Genomic DNA, 16,488 nt, shown 5'->3' with positions numbered 1-16,488 from the left:
TCTATAAAATTATTTATTTGAGCCCAGGATGGTCTGGAACTCACAGTAATAGTTTTTCTTCAGTCCCCGCCCCAAGTATGAGCAACATGCTTAGCTATAGATGTAGCTAAAAAAATATTTTTAAAGCAAGGCACGGTAGTACATGCCTATAAATCCTAGCATTTGGAGCTGGAAGCAGAGAGATGAAGAATTCAAAGCTAGCAGCCTGGACTACATGATAGCTTGTCTAAAAATCAAAACAATAAAACTTATCACCACCACCACCACCACTACCACCACCACCACCACCACCACCACCACCACCACCACCACCATTATCACTATTATTTTGAGACAGGTTTCACTACATAGTCATAAATAGATGGTCTGGAACTTACTATGTAGGCTGGACTTGAACTTGCAGAAATATGTCTGCCTCTGTCTTTTCTAAGTGCTGGAATTAAAGGCATGTACCACCACATGAGACAAAAACGTATTTTGAGGATGTGAAATACAGATATGGAAAGGTAACTGTATTTGTGTAAAAAAAGACAAGACCTGTGAAAAAATATTAACCAATATTTTTATAAGCTTTTTAAGTACAGATGTTTTTCTAAGCAATAACAACAAAACCAGTTGTGATCAATACTGATGGAACTTTCCACATTTTAAAAAATGGAAACTGGGTTTAAAAAAGAAGATACAATTTTTAAAACAAATACAGAGTAGCAGAGGCCACAACAGTCCTTCTACATAAACAACAAAAAGTAAGGATAAAATAGGTAACATAACCTTTTCAAGACAACAGAAAGCAGTTCATAAGGGCGGTGGTAGCGCACGCCTGTAATCCCAGCACTCTGGGAGGCAGAGTCAGGCAGATTTCTGAGTTCGAGGCCAGCCTGGTCTACAGAGTGAGTTCCAGGATAGTCAGGGCTACACAGAGAAACCCTGTCTCAAAAAAACCAACCCCCCCAAAAAAAGATCCCAACGAGGCTGGAGCGATGGCTTAAGAGGGCTGCTACACTGTCTAGGCTCCCAGAGGATTTGGGTTAGATCCCACTGCCCAGTGTGGCAGCTCACAACTGTCTGCAACTCCAGTTCCAGAGGACCTGATACTCCTTTTCTGGCCTCTACAGGCCCCAGAAAAGTGAGTGGTAAGAAGACATACTATAGGCAAAATACCAATGTACATAAAATAAAAACAAATCTTTAAAACAATATGAAAACACAAACAGATAAACAAACACAATCCACAACAATGGATCCCAAACAGATAGGAAACCACAACAGGAAGCTGGATAACTATATGCAGGAAGCAGAGGCCTGACTCTCTTGGTAAAATGGAGGAAGAGTCTCTCCATTGTGTTTCTTCTTCCTTACAATTCTTCAGCATACAAAGAAGCTATAAAATATAATCCATAATAAAGAAAATAAGAAAAAGTCACCCAGATGTTAGAAATATGAGGTATTTATTTCATTTGTTAATGGATTGCTTATAAGGGATGCTGGAAGAATATATCAGCAAATTTTAAGGCAGAACAATAAACACTTCCCAAAATGAAACCCAGAATGGGGAGTTAAATAAAAGCAAAATACAGAAAATATAAAGCATCATGAACTGAGCTGTAAGACAAATAAAAAGCTCATGTCCTATGGGGATTCATCCCAGATACAGTCACCAAACTCTGACACTGTTGTAGACGCTAAGAAAGGCTTGCTGAAAGGAGCCTGATATAGCTGTCTCCTGAGAGGCCCTGGCAGAGTCTTACAAATACAGTTAGTTAGATGCTTGCAGCCAACCATTGCACTGAGTGCAGGGCCCCAATGGAGGAGTTAGAGAAAGGACTGAAGGAGCTCAAGGGATTTGCAACCTCATTGGAAGAACAACAATATCAACCAACCAGACCCAGAGTTCCCAGGGACTAAGCCATCAACCAAGGGGTACATGTGGCTCTGGCTGCATATGAAATATAGGACATCAATGGGAGGAGAGGTATTTGGTTCTATGAAGGTTTGATAGATGCCCCAGTGTAAGGGAATCGAGGATGGGGAGGTGGGAGTGGGTGGGTGGGCGAGCACCCTCATAGAAGAAGGGGGAGTGGAGACAGAAGAGAAGGTTACTGGGAGAGGGGGTAACCAGGTAAGGGGATAACACTTGAAATGTAAATAAATTAAAATTTTTTTTAAAAGCTCATGTAAATAGCTAGAGAGGGGAAAATGGGAAGACAGGAAAGTTTCTTTATGAAATATTAGCCCAAACATGATGATGAAACTGTAAACATATTGATCTAAGCACTTAAAAACCTGCAATATTCAAAAAAGATGAAGATCAAACCACTCCTTGGCATATACCCAAAGGATTCCCCGGCATGCAATAAGGACACATGCTCCACAATGTTCATAGCAGCCTTATTTATAATAGCCAGAAGCTGGAAAGAACCCAAATGTCCCTCAATGGAGGAATGGATACAGAAAATGTGGTATATTTACACAATGGAATACTACTCAGCAATTAAAAACAATGAATTCATGAAATTGTTAGGCAAATGGTTGGAAATGGAAAATATCATCCTAAGTGAGGTAACTCATTCACAAAAGAACACACATGGAATGCAGTCACTGATAAGTGGATATTAGCCCAGAAGCTCTGAATACCCAAGACACAACTCACATATCAAACATTCCCAAGAAGAAGGAAGGAGGGGGCCCTGGTCCTGGAAAGGATTGATGCAGCATTGTAGGGGAGTACCAGGACAGAGAAGTGGGTGGGGGGTGATTGGGGAATGGGTGGAGGGAAGAGGGCTTATGGGACTTTTGGAGAGGGGGGAACCTGGAAAGGGGAAATCAATTGGAATGTAAACAAAGAATGCAGAAAAATAATAATAATAAAAAAAGATGAAGACCACAGCAAAGACTATCATGATCAACCTACTCAAAACAAGTGCAAAGAATGGAAAGGCACCTGGAGAGAATGAGATTCCTTACAGAGAAAAATGTGTTCAGAGTAGCAAGAGATGCCTTATTAGGAACAATGCAAGTAAGAAAACACCATGCATGAAGGAGGGAGAGAGAGAGACAACCTGCAATCTAGAATCCTCTGTCCCTCAAAGAAATGCTAGGCCCAGACAACATTCTCTAAAGGCTCTTGCGTCATTAAGGAAGAAATTACTCCAGCCATACACACATTCTCAGAACCTGGAAAGGTAAGTTTGAGCAATGGCTCAGTTGGTAGTTGTTTGCTGTGCAAGCATGAAGACCTGAGGTTGGATCCCCAGCATGCCCATGTAAAACTTGGCATGATTGTACATGCCTGCAGTCCTAGCACTGGGCACACTGGAGCTTGCTGGCTAGTTTGTATAGCAGAATACCTGGAGCTCCAGGTCAAATGAGAGACTCTGTCTCAAAAAACAGTATCATAGAAAAACAATGGGAAAGACATCCAATATCAGCCACTGTGCTTCCACATGCACATACAAGTGTACCTGTATATGCAAACACACACATACACAAAGAAAACTAAAAAGAAGTTATTCCTTACTATTAAGAACTGAGCAGTATCTAGACACCAAAGATAGACAGCGACTTTATGAGAGAAGAAACTGATTTATTATGCTGCCATGAGCATATATGCAGAGGTAACAAACAAGATTTTAGCTAATCAAATCTAACAATGTGATACCATGCTGAAGCAGTCAGGGTAGCTTAGCAATACACACTGATTCAACATTCAAAACCAATGTCATTCATATATTAATCAACTAAAAAAGAAAACCATGCAATAACTTTAATAGGTACAGAAAATACATATGATATGATGTAAATCCATACCTGGTTAAAACTTTAGGAAATAACTAATTAATCAAAAATAAAATAAAAAAATGGATATTAGAAAGGACAGTCAACTTAGTAAAGAACACCTGCGAGAACCTTAATGGTAATGTTGGGCTAAGTCATGGAAAGCTGTCGCAGCTGAGAAAAGGATGCCATCCTTGCCACTACTATGCAGAAATGCTGGGGACAGTAACTTCAGCCATGACGGATCAGTGGATACCCGTTTGCAACACAACAATGAGAGACTTTAAACCAGCTCACAAAATTTAATATGCACCATATACCCAAGTCTAAAACTTAAAAAACAATAAAATTCCTAAATAAAACATTATGATTTTTATTACTTACTCATTTACTTATTCATTATTTTCCCAACTCTAACTCTAAAGCCCTAACTTTAGAAAATAGTGTTTTGAAAACTGGCAGGGTTGATTCATGACAGTCCTCAGCTCTGTCGTGTGGCATAAAATACAAAGAAAGTTGTTCTGATCACTAGAATTTGCAGTGTATCCTGAAGTCCCATTTTGTACAAATCTTTCTTTTCATGCAAGACTGTTTGATATTTTTAGGGTTTTTAGAATAACTTTAAATATATTCCTTGCATTTTGGTACCTAGAGTAGAATACTTGAGAGCCATAGTTGGGTGCTGTGTAAAGTAAAGGTGGATTTCATACAATTTAATTGAAAAATAAATACATTGTGCAATTAGTATACAAACAATAAAGAAAATACTGGATAATCATATCATAATGTAACAATTTAGATAGGATGGGAGCGCATCATATAACTATTTGAGAGGCGAAGAGGCATTAACATAATAACTGACTGTAGTTTTTAAGCCTCACACAAAGTGCAGCTCTGCACGATGGCAAGGCACTGGCATCTAGGTCTTCCTTCAAGGTGTAAAAAGACCTGTGAAAATCATGATCTGGCTTTTTGAAAAACTTGAAAAGGTGAAAACTATATTTATGTAGAAAAATCTATCAGAAACAAATCAGTAAAACCACCAGTTACAGCAAAATTTATCATATTGAGCTTAATAAATCACACATTTTGAGTTTAGTCACTATATAGTATTTAAAAAGTTGACAAATGAGTTGATAAGTTTACTGGATAAAATCAGGTAAATTGGTGACTTGAGAAAGTGAAAACTTGATTCCTTCTTATAGACAGACTTTATGGTAAGTAAGTATTGCTGGAATCCATCATACTGCCTTGCTAACTTTCCTACAAGTCAGTTTAGAGAAAGAGTCTCAGAGAGAAAAGACCACCTCTGTGTCCTCCTCATCCTGCTGCCATTGACCCACGCTGAGAGTTTGTGTGGCATGCTCTCATGTGTTTGTAGGGGCTCCGACCACAAGACTCAGTGCAGATGTCCATCTAGATTAGAGTTTCCAGAAGACTGTTTCCTAGGGATTCAACATGCCATAATCCCCATCAAGACATGCTGTCAGAGAATAAATGTCATAATAAATTTGACCAGTACATCTTGAAATGTGAAAATACTAAAGTGGAAATATAAAAACAGGAAACTTGACAGGGCGTGGGTACTGATGCTGGGCACTGAACTGAGGGCTTTGTGCATGTTAAGCATGGTCACTGCCTTTGAGCTCCTCCTGCCTTGTTGTTTTGAGATAGCAGCTTGTTCTGTAATCTAGGCTGGCCTCAAGCTTGTGATTCCTTCTCCTCAACTGTGTCACTGGTGGGGTTACAATTATGTACCACTGCACCCAAGCTCTTTACATAGTGACATATGCTACAGACCTAGCCTGACCTGCTGACAGATCTTTCCTGTTTGGTTCTGTTGTTATATCATGTCTGTTGATTCTAAAATATAACACAGTGATAGTCAGACAGATCTGATACTACAATAGGTACTCCACAGGTGACCACTCCACCCAGTCAACATTCTTCACTAGAGCTCTTGAGACAAGATTCTATTTACTGGGCATTCGCCAGCTTTGGCTTATCAAAAATAAATGCAATATAGTGAGTATTCAATTTCTGTGCCCACAAATGGTTTTCTATCTTTTGGGTAAAGGAGTACTTAGGAGTAACACGATCTCTAACTCTATAAGTAACTGCCTAGTCAAAGTGGAGGTGCGCTATTCCATTGTTTAAATAGTCATAGAATATACTTAAAAGGTAAATGTCCGGTTTCCAATTGTAAGATCTGTCTGTGCCTATGTTCTCACCTATACTGACTAGCAATGTTTTGAGGCAGTTTCTGCTATAATAATGGTTTCCCTTTTTAATTAAAACTTTTAAGTCAAATCTACATTAGACATCTTTATTTTGTTTTAAAGATAGAGATACCAGCTCTCTTCCTCAAAGACAAGCACTTTCAATTCTTAGAACTTAAAGTTTATATGATCAGTATTCAGCTATCCATATATCTACATGTGTTAAATACACATTTACAGTCTTATTCCTTAGTTTTAGGTAATATCTACTGCTGTCTTTTAAGAATGAAAAGTCACTCTGGTGTGTCTGAAGACAGCAACAGTGTATGCATATACATAAATAAATAAATCTTTAAAAAAATGAAAAGTCACTATCTCTCAATAAAAATGATGAGTAATAGTAATTTCTAGGTATAGACTTCTACCTGAAACTAAAAAGCTTTATTTCATTCTCCTCTGATTGACATTATCAGTATAAAGATACTGAAGATTTCAATGCTTTGCATAAAATTTATTTCTCTACAGAAATCATGTTAAGATCTTTTTTTTTTTTTTTTTTTTTTTTTTTGAGTCAGGATTCTCATAATTGTAGCTCTGGCTGGGACAGAACTCACTATGTAGACCAGGCTGACCTGGAACTCATAGAGATCTGCCTGCCTCTGCTTTTTCAAGTGCTGCAACTACAGGTGTGTTCTGCCTGAACAATGTTAGAAACATCTGCACATGTTCTCACCCATTTGTCCAATGTTTGGTGGGCCCTTTCAACCCGAAACCCTGGGAATTTCAGTTCTTGAATATTTCATTACACACATTTACACAGTTTGCCAATCATGATGACACACTATTATATTTAGGAGGTTGAGGCAGGAGGATTATAAGTTTGAAACCAGCCTGGACTATGTAGCAAGATTCTGTTTTAAACAAATAGTACTCATCCTTGACACTGTTATGTATCAGTTCTGCAAGGAAACTCTAAGGATCTGATTTATTCTCTAGCCCCACATAGAGATCTAGGAGAAGCAAATCTGAGCAAGTGAAGAAGACAGCAGTTGTTACCGCTGGCATCCACATGCACACACATGTGTAGTCATGTGCAACTGACGCTCTACCCAAGAGCCAACTAATAGAACCAGACTAGATGGTTGGCAACTGAGGATGGATAATGAAAATTAAGTGGTGGTGATGGCGGCGGTGGTGTGTGTGTGTGTGTGTGTATATGTATGTATGTATGTATGTAGAACGGAATTTTATTCAGCCAAAGAAAAATTAAATTGCAAAATGTGCAGCAGAATGAATGGAAACAGAAAGTATTATACTGAATGAGGTAATCAGACTCAAAGTTAAATTCACAAACTATCTCTAATATCCTAGCTTAAATTCTTAGGTTAATGTATTTTTAACTTAGAGTGTTTGCAGAGTTCAAGGAGCTAGAAACAGTGCAGGGGAAGAGGCCTTTAGGAAAGAATTAATACAAGAAGATATATTGATGTAAAAGTAGTCGTCTAACTGGAAGTTGAAGGATTTAAGTAGAAATTGTGGTGGAGAGTGTAGAGAAAATGGATAGAGAGAAGGATTAACCAAAACTAACCTGTATGAAAAGGCCACATGAAAATATAGTAGTTTATAAGCTTATTAAAAATACAATTGTAAAAAACATAATGGAGGTAGCCTCTTTATGACTTCTCATAGGTTATTAAACAAAAATTCCAGTATCAGGCATGGGATACCTCCATATAAGGTGTTGATCAGGAAGGCCCCAGAGGCCCATAAACAAATCTAGGTTATTGTCAGTGTTTTTTAATGCCCAGCAGAACTAAGATATCACACTTTGATTACAGGTATAGTGAAATCAAACTACTGCTGACCTGGAAACTTCCTCCCTGAGATCCAGCATTCATAGTCCTAGAAGGTGCTATGTAGGATGCTAGAGGCACATGATATCATGAGTCATGTAAACTACAATAGTGATATTATAGGCAAGATTTGGCTCAATGGTTATAAGTGTGACCAATTTCTTCTGGTTGGAATGGAGGCTGGTCTGATATTATAGAACTGGTCAAAGGCAGGAGCTCAAAGAACGTATAAAAGAATCTACTGTTGTTGTTCTGCCAGACAAATATGTTGCCAAGGTACCTTATAAACATCTATTTATATCTATAGATTAACATATTGTTAGTCTATTGTTCTCAATGTTAGACAATTTTGCAGTGTGTAGTGTTTAATGCAGGGAGAGGCTCATAACCAATTAAAGTGCTAAGAATGTGACTGTTGAATACTCAGTTAAAAATGGGTAATCTTTACCAGCCCCTTCCAAGGCTTGGAGCTCCTCATAAAGAGTGAGTAGAAGGAATGTAAGAATGGGAAAGGGTACTGAAAATCAATATCTTCTGGACATAATAGGGCTGTTTCACTTATGCACTAAGAGAAACTGTGGTTGCCTGCACAAGGCCTGAACAAGAGGAGGCCTGTCAACATTGTAATAAGGATACAGCAGGGACTCATAGGCCCTCCCTAGCTCTCTAGAAGGACTACTGTCAGTTAACAGCTCCTAGGGGTATATGTGATTTTCTTCATGGTACAGCCACCGGTAGGCTTTTCATGTCTAGTAAATAATCTCCAACCCATGCTTATGAAAACAACCCTAAGTAAACTCAGTGGTTCATATACACACAAAAGAAAGAAGGACGGAGACGTGGTATGAAGAAGGGCTTCAGCAGGTGAGGAAAGAGAGAGAAGTTATGGGGTTGACAATGACCAAAGTACATTATATACATACATGGGTTTGTCAGACACAACAAGTTTATCTTCCTGTTTCTCTGGATTTTAGCTGGATGTGTGAACAGTTCTTTGTTGATATACAAATTCTGACAAAAAAAATGAGAAGCAGGGCTCAGAGCCCGAGGCTTTGACAACTGCCTCCAGAACAGCAGTTGTAGGACAGTGTGATGCTCCCATCCCTGAAAGGAGTGGGTAGTGTTCAAGAGGCCTGCCCTGACAGCACCAGAACATTCTTGCTGTGACTATTAAAAGACAAAGTGGTTTTTTTTTTAAATAAAAACAAACTAGATTAAAGCAATGAATGAAAAAAATCTTATATATTTTATTTGAAGAAAGTAATCTTTAAGCCTTTTTGTGTAGTTCTGGACTAATTTTCTAATTATAAAAATCATGCTTCCTTGAGTAATAAGAATGCTGTGTTGACTGAGGTGTAGCCTAGCTGAAGATCAGGTGAACCCAATTAACCCAGTTTTATCTTGCACATCCTAAGTGGTTTATTTTAGCAGTACAATGCTCCCTAAGTCCTTTAGGACCCTGCAAGGAAAACCCATAAACAGACTCTCAAGGCCATGACATTAATTTTGCTGTCATTTTTATGCCTTAAGTGTACATCCAAGAGTACAAAAATTCTTGTCCTTTGGGAAAGAAGGCAAATCTGAAACTAATTATGGTAGTTATTATCATAATACTATTAAATTAAACACTATGACCTTAGTAAAATTTATTTTGGTACAATTTTGCTAATGAATGCATCTTCTCAAATGAGATTAGCTCATTCATGCCTAGAGCAAAATGGTTTGACAGAGGCCTAGTAGAACAAAAACCAACACACAAAACATGGAGTTTTCATTTTCATAAGGCTCAACTGGAAAGGCTGATGTAATGAACTTGGCGCCTCTGGACTTGTTTTGCAAAAAAATGTTACATGTGTTACAAAGTTTTATCTAAGAGACAAACCTTCAAATGCCATTGGGTGGAATACTGAATCAAGAGTCTTCTCTGTCATAATTACTGCCTCCCAGAGACAATCATTACTACTTCCTCCTGTCATCTGTGTGCTATGGATTTGCTTATAGTCATCATTACTATTTATTAAAACTTAATAGAAAGTTAAGAGAGAAAGGAAACACACTAGTGTTCTGATAGCAGATTTCTGTGATTGAGTTTTTTAATATATATTATTTTCTATATTCTTTGTTTACAATCCAAAAGCTTTCCTCTTTCCCAGTTTCCCCCTCCCCATGTCCCATAAGTCCTCTTCTCTCCATCCATTCTCCTATCTTTCCCCCTCCCTTTTTGTGATTGAGTTTTTAAATATCCTTTTCATGTGTGAGGTGTGGGGTGACTGTGCATGAACATGATGTAGTGGATGTGTGGAGATCCATCAGAGAGCAACTTTGGATGCCAGGCCTCGCCCTCACATTACTTGAGACAGAATCTCTTCTCTGCCACTGTGTATGACAGGCTAGCTGGCTCACAATCCTGTGGGCATTCTATCTCCACACCTCATTCTGCCATCGGAGGGCTAGGTTTATTTACTCACATCACTGGGCATACCTTTATATGAGTTCTAGGCATCCAAACTAAGGTCCTCATACTTGTACGTTAAGTGCTTTTACCCACTGAACCATCTCCCCAGCTCCTATACCTAAACTTCAAAGAATCAAGTTGCTTTATGTATTGGCAAGACAAGATGGACCAATGGCAATATGTAAGCTCAATGATGTCCTGCTAGATCAGGTTCCTAGCACCATACCAGCACTGGGACTGAGCTTCAGGTAGAAAAAGAAGCCACTTGGACTGGCATGAGGACATGTTTTATGTATGAATTCTCCAGTGCTGAAATTGTGTAGATAATCAGACCACAATGGGCTTATAAATGCTCAAGGACAGAGATTAGAGCCAAGGCCAGTGAAAGATTACTCTGATGGACAGTGAAAGAAAATTAGGCAAGTAAGATTACCAACCTCATGCAACTACTAATGAGCAGGAAAAAAATGATGAGGTTGAATTCAGAGAAAATACAGACAGAAAAAAGAACACTGGCGATATTATTTGAATGGAAATATGCAACCTTGGGAGGTGGGAGGTGGGAGGTGGGGGGACCCTCTAGAATGTAGCAGAGACCTGGGAGGTCAGAGAGTCTCAGGACTCAAAGGGAGGGACCTTAGATGAAATGTCCAACAGTGGGGAGAGGGAACTTGTAGAGTCCACCTTCAGTAGAAAGACAAGGCATCAAGTGGAGGGATGGGATTGCTATCCCACAGACAAAAACTCTGACCCAGAATTGTTCCTGTCTAAAAGAACTTCAGGGACAAAAATGGAGAAGAGACTGAGGAAAAGGAGGTATGGTGACCAGCCCATCTCAAGGGAATCCTCTCAAGTGGAGGCTCCATACCTGACACTATTACTGATGTTATGGTGAGTGTACTTACAGACAGGAGCCTAGCATGGCTTCCCTCTGTGAGGCCCAACAAGCAGCTGACTGAGAGATGCAGATACTTACACCCAGCCAATGGAATGAAGCTGGGGACTCCTGTGGTTCAAATAGGGAAAAGCTTAAAGAAGCCGAGGAGGAGTATGACCCCACAGGAAGACCAGCAGTTTCAACTAACCTGGACCTTCGAGATCTCTCTGAGCCACTAAGCAGGGAGCATCCACAGGCTGGTCAGGGGCCCCTGACACATACACAGCAGAGGACTGCCTGCTCTGGCCTCAGTGAGAGGAGACACACTTAACCCTTGAGAGACTTGAGGCAGCAGGTAGTGGGGAGGCTTGGAGGGGTGTAGTGGGTATATGGGATGGGGGTGGGGACATACTCTTGGAGACTGGGGGAGGAGGAATAGGATGAGGAACTGTCAGAGGGCAGAACAGGAGTGGGATAATGATTGGACTGTAAAAAAAAGATGAAAGATAATCTAAAAAAAAAAAAAGAAGAGGAAAAATGCCATGTGAAGAAATAAATTCCTTAAATTCTATTAAAACCAAGACACAGGTGTACTTTCCTAAACTTAGCAGAAATGCTTCTAGACACCTTATTCCCTGATGACGGACTTAGCAACAAGTGTCAATGGGCCTGCTGCTGATCAGATGCAATCATAAGCTGAGATAACATTAAGTACTTTAAAAACACTTTTTATTTGTCTAAAATCGAAAGTTAACTTCAGAATAAGATTTCAAATGTCTTTGTTGGGAATTTTAACTTAATATAGACACAAGGTCATGGAAAGGTGAGAAGACTGTGGAGGGCAGTGAGAGTCCACGTCCCTGTAAGGACTTCCAAATCAGTTTACTGCGGGCATGCTAAGATACTGATCCAAAGACGACTCTTGGGAGAGCCTTTCTAAGTCTCTATTTTTATTTCTTTGCCACATTTACCCCATCTAGTCCATCAATCCCTATTTCAAGATATAGTTTGTACTTCAAACTGAAACATTTTGCAAACTTTCAATCTAGTGAATAAAACATTTTAAAATTAATATTTAAATGCTCCATTGTATTTTGTTCTTAGCATTTTTGAAAAATAGTGAAGATAAAATGATTAAAACTAAATGTAACAGATATGACAAGTACTCGGATAATGAAAATAAAAATAGATAATATATAAAAATATATAAAATTGTGTGTCTCATCTAAGGTCACCCAAATTGACTCCTGGGAGCTTCCTCCATCCCAGGTCTCTGAGAGTTCCAAGAGATTCCACCCTACCCCTGGACCCCTGCAGTCACAGATTTCCATTCATTCATTCTCCTGGCCATCAGGCCCTCTCTCCTGTCTCTCCCCACACCTGATATTGACTCCCCCATTCCCTTCTCCCACCCAGTTCCCTCTCTCCCTCTGCCTCCTATGAGTAATTTTTCCCCGTTTCTAAGTGAGATTCAATCTTCCTCAATTGGGCCTTCCTTCTTGTTCAGCTTCTTTGGGTCTGTGAAGTGTATGATGGCTATCCTGTACTTTATGGCTAATATCCACTTATCAGTGAGTACATACCATGTATGTCCTTTTGGGTCTGGGTTACCTTACTCAGGATGATATTTTCTAGTTGCATCCATTTCCCTGCAAAAGTCATGGTGTTGATGCTAGTGACCTTATCCTAGACACTCAACAATGGGATATAGAACCTGAAGAGGCCAGGATAAGGATACCAATCCACCCACAAAAATTTCGACCCAAAATCTGTGCTGCCTAAAAGAAATATAGGGACAAAGATGGAGCAAAGACTGAGGAAACAGCTAACCAATAACTGGCCCAACTTGAGACCCATCCCATAGGCAAGCACCAATCCCTGACACTATTAACAATACTGTTATGCTTGCAGACAGGGGCCTAGCATAACTGACTTCTGAGCGGCTCCTTCCAGCAGCTGACTGAAACAGATGTAGATACCCACAGCCAAACACTGGATGAAGTTAGGGACTCATATGGAAGAGCTGAGGGAAGGACTGAAGGCCCTGAAGGGTATAGGATCTCCAAAGGAAGACCAACCGAGTCACCTAACCTTAGGAGCTCTCCGAGACTGAACCAGCAACCAAAGATTATACATGGACTGGACTGAGTCCCCCTGAATATATGTAGCAGATGTGCAGCTCAGTCTCCATGTAGGTACCCTAACATTTAGAGCAGGAATTGTCCCTAAAGCTGTGCCAGTCTGTGGAATCTATTCTCCAACAAGGCTGCCTTGTCTGGCCTTAGTGGGAGAGGATGCATCTAACACTGCAGAGACTTGATGTGCCAGGGTGGGGGAGATACCCAAGTCCCCCCCCACAAAGGAGAAGGGCAGGGAGGAAATGGACTCTGTGAGGGGGGAATTTGTAGGAGGGGGCAGCAATTCAGATGTAAAAATATATATAATTAAGTACTTCTATGTATCAAAGGCAATTATAAAAAGGTAACTGATAGGAAGTTATTTTTAAATCAAATAATAGGCTTGTAAGATATTAATATTCAGAATTTATAAAGATACAATTAAAACTAAGAAAACCAACCATGTTTAAAAATGAGAAAAAGACGGTAAAACTATTGTTGAAAACATCACACATTTTAAGTTGTTAGAAATACAGAAACCACACTGTAACTAACCTCAAACTTCCTCCACACTGGGTATCTTTCATACCATCTTACCAGCAGGTATGATGCAGGCTGTTAGCAAATAAAAGTCACCAACAGCCTTAGCCACAGCAGACCGGTATTCTAATAATGACATGACAGGCAAGATATGCCCACTGGTGTAATAAGGGTATGAGTGTTACAGAGGTAACCAACTCCTTCCTGTCTGGACTGAAAGCTTGCTTCACAGGGCAGAATTCATGCCTGGCCCTGTTCAACTGGTCAAAGGCCCACGACTGGTCATAGGCCCTAGTAGGGAATCTACTAATACGGTCTGCTAAATGGCCATGTTTTTAAACTGTCTTCTAAATATTTGTGCTTATACTAAAGATCAGTACTCCTCTGAATCTTGACCAGAGGTTAATACAAAGACTCAAAGCTGATCAAATTACTGCGATTAGGCCACCTGGGAATGTGCATCCATCACAGGGACAATTGAACTTCCTCACGCCAGTATCAAGGAACATGCAGAAGATGGGGGCATAAAGAATATAAAAACCAGATGACCAGAAAGAACTTTGAGAAATATGACCTTTGGACATGGCATGGCTATTATACTCATGAACTCATAACAGCTGTGGTTATCTGCACACGATCAGTCAACACTCCAAGATGTATGGGAGGGAATTAGGAGGTCCCACCTTTGGCCAAGGAGTTACTGGCTACTTAGGATAGGAAAATAATTTTTCTTTGGGGCTAGTATGCTGCTCTTACTCAGGTGGACGGCCCCACACCAATATGCAGGCAGGCAGAGATAATTTGACTCGACGGGGAAAAATTTTAAAAGGTCATGAAGGTTGGATGGGGACATGTTGAGAGGGTTGCTAAGGTATGGGAGGGAAATGATCAGGATACATTGGATATATGCATGAAATTATTAAAATAAAAATACTAAAAATGTTCAAAACCATGGCTAAAGACATTTCTCCAGAAAAGTATGTAAATGGCCCCAAACATATTAAAAAGATCTTCAACATCACTAATCACTAGGAAAATAGAACTCAACTCCACAATTACTCCATGATTACTCATTAAAATAACTATTGCTTAGAACAAAAAAAAAAAGACAAAACAAGTTCTGGCAAGTATGTGGAGAAATTAAAAGTCCTGGTGGAAGGTAGCAAGATCTCAAAGAGAAAATATACACACACCCATGTTCATTTATCATTCACACCAGCCAAGAAGTGAAATAACTTGTTTCTGACAGCAGCAAAAAAATGGGTAATTGAAGTATAGTATTTCCATACAATAGAATATTACACAGTCCTACAAAGGAAGCAAACTCTAATAAATACTGTAATACTACAACATGGATAAACACTGAGACCACATACAAAAAGACAAGTATTGCAAGACTGTTTACATACTAGGGTAGCAGTTAACAGAAACTGAAGCAGACAGTAGTTTCTGGAGGAAAAGGAAGCTGTTTGATGGAAATTTCAGTCCTACAACACAAATGAGTTATAGAGTTGGTTGTATATACCTGCCAGTGTTCAACTGTACAGTTAAAATGGTTATGACAATAAGTTCTATTAAGTGTTTCTCTTGTTAGGAAGAGCCAAAGGTACCAGTAGTTACGATGCCCAGGTCCTAAATAAAGCACACAACTAGGCAAGACGGCAACCACTCAGTATGCTAATTTCTGGAAGCACACCAGACAAGTCAGACATTAGAAGATTAAAAACAGAGATGAAATAATATTTTAAAATATGCAGCACTTACACTAGGTATTTGTCTATATAAGAATGAAATATAATAAGTTGTACAATGTTTCTTCATCATTTTTATGAGCATGAATTAATTGCAAAAAATAATATGTTGTTGGTTTTTTGGGGGGAGGGGATGACAGCTTCTCTTATAGCTCAAGGTGACCTTAAACTCACTATGTAGCAGATAAAGCCCTTGAACTTCTGAGTGTTGGCGATACAGGCACCATCACACTGGGTTTATGTGTGTGGGCTGGGATCAAACCCAAGGTTTCATTTATGCTATGCAAGCATTGTACTAGAGCTCCATCCGTCCGTTGCCTCCAATGAGTTTCACTGTGACATTTTCATATACATATAAGGTGCTTGATCTTACTCATCAGTGACACTGGAATGTCTTTTGATAAAGCATATTCTATTTTTTTGTTTATTGCTGTACTTATGCATTTTTGAGGAAAATATTTAATACAGAAGTAGTAACTATAAACAAAAGGTACCAGCCAGGAGCTCTTTAGGTCTTGCCTACCAACAGCGGCTCTTTAGTCCCTGTGTTGGGGCTGCTTTGTTTCTTTACTTCTTTTTTTGTTTTGTTTGTTTTTTTTTTTAAATTTACTTTTATATATGTGAGTACACTGTCACTGTCTTCAGACACATCAGAAGAGGGCATTAGATCCCATTACAGCTGGTTGTGAGCCACCATGTGGTTGCTGGGAATTGAACTCAGGATCTCTGAAGAGTAGGCAGTGCTCTTAACCATTGAGCCATCTCTCCAGCCTGCTTCTTTACTTCTGAGACACATATCACTGCACTTCTCTGGACACCTTACCAGAAAAGCTGGCATCTTCAGGGTAATGTTAGCAGTGGACAGAGCTTCAAGTGACAGAAAGTGATTTCATAAATATCAG

At 39.4% G+C, this 16,488-nt stretch overlaps 1 protein-coding gene across 3 annotated transcripts in view; it reads right to left on the bottom strand.

Moving 5' to 3' along the window:
- Znf438 (zinc finger protein 438) overlaps window positions 1–16,488 on the bottom strand; it is a 122,024-nt gene that overhangs the window by 26,609 nt on the left and 78,927 nt on the right. The gene's annotated exons all lie outside the window — the stretch shown is intronic.

This window comes from Apodemus sylvaticus, chromosome 14 (genome assembly GCF_947179515.1).
Source record: "Apodemus sylvaticus chromosome 14, mApoSyl1.1, whole genome shotgun sequence".
Taxonomy (NCBI): domain Eukaryota; kingdom Metazoa; phylum Chordata; class Mammalia; order Rodentia; family Muridae; genus Apodemus; species Apodemus sylvaticus.
Note: the sequence above shows the minus strand (reverse complement) of the source record. Positions and strands in the feature narration are given on the sequence as shown.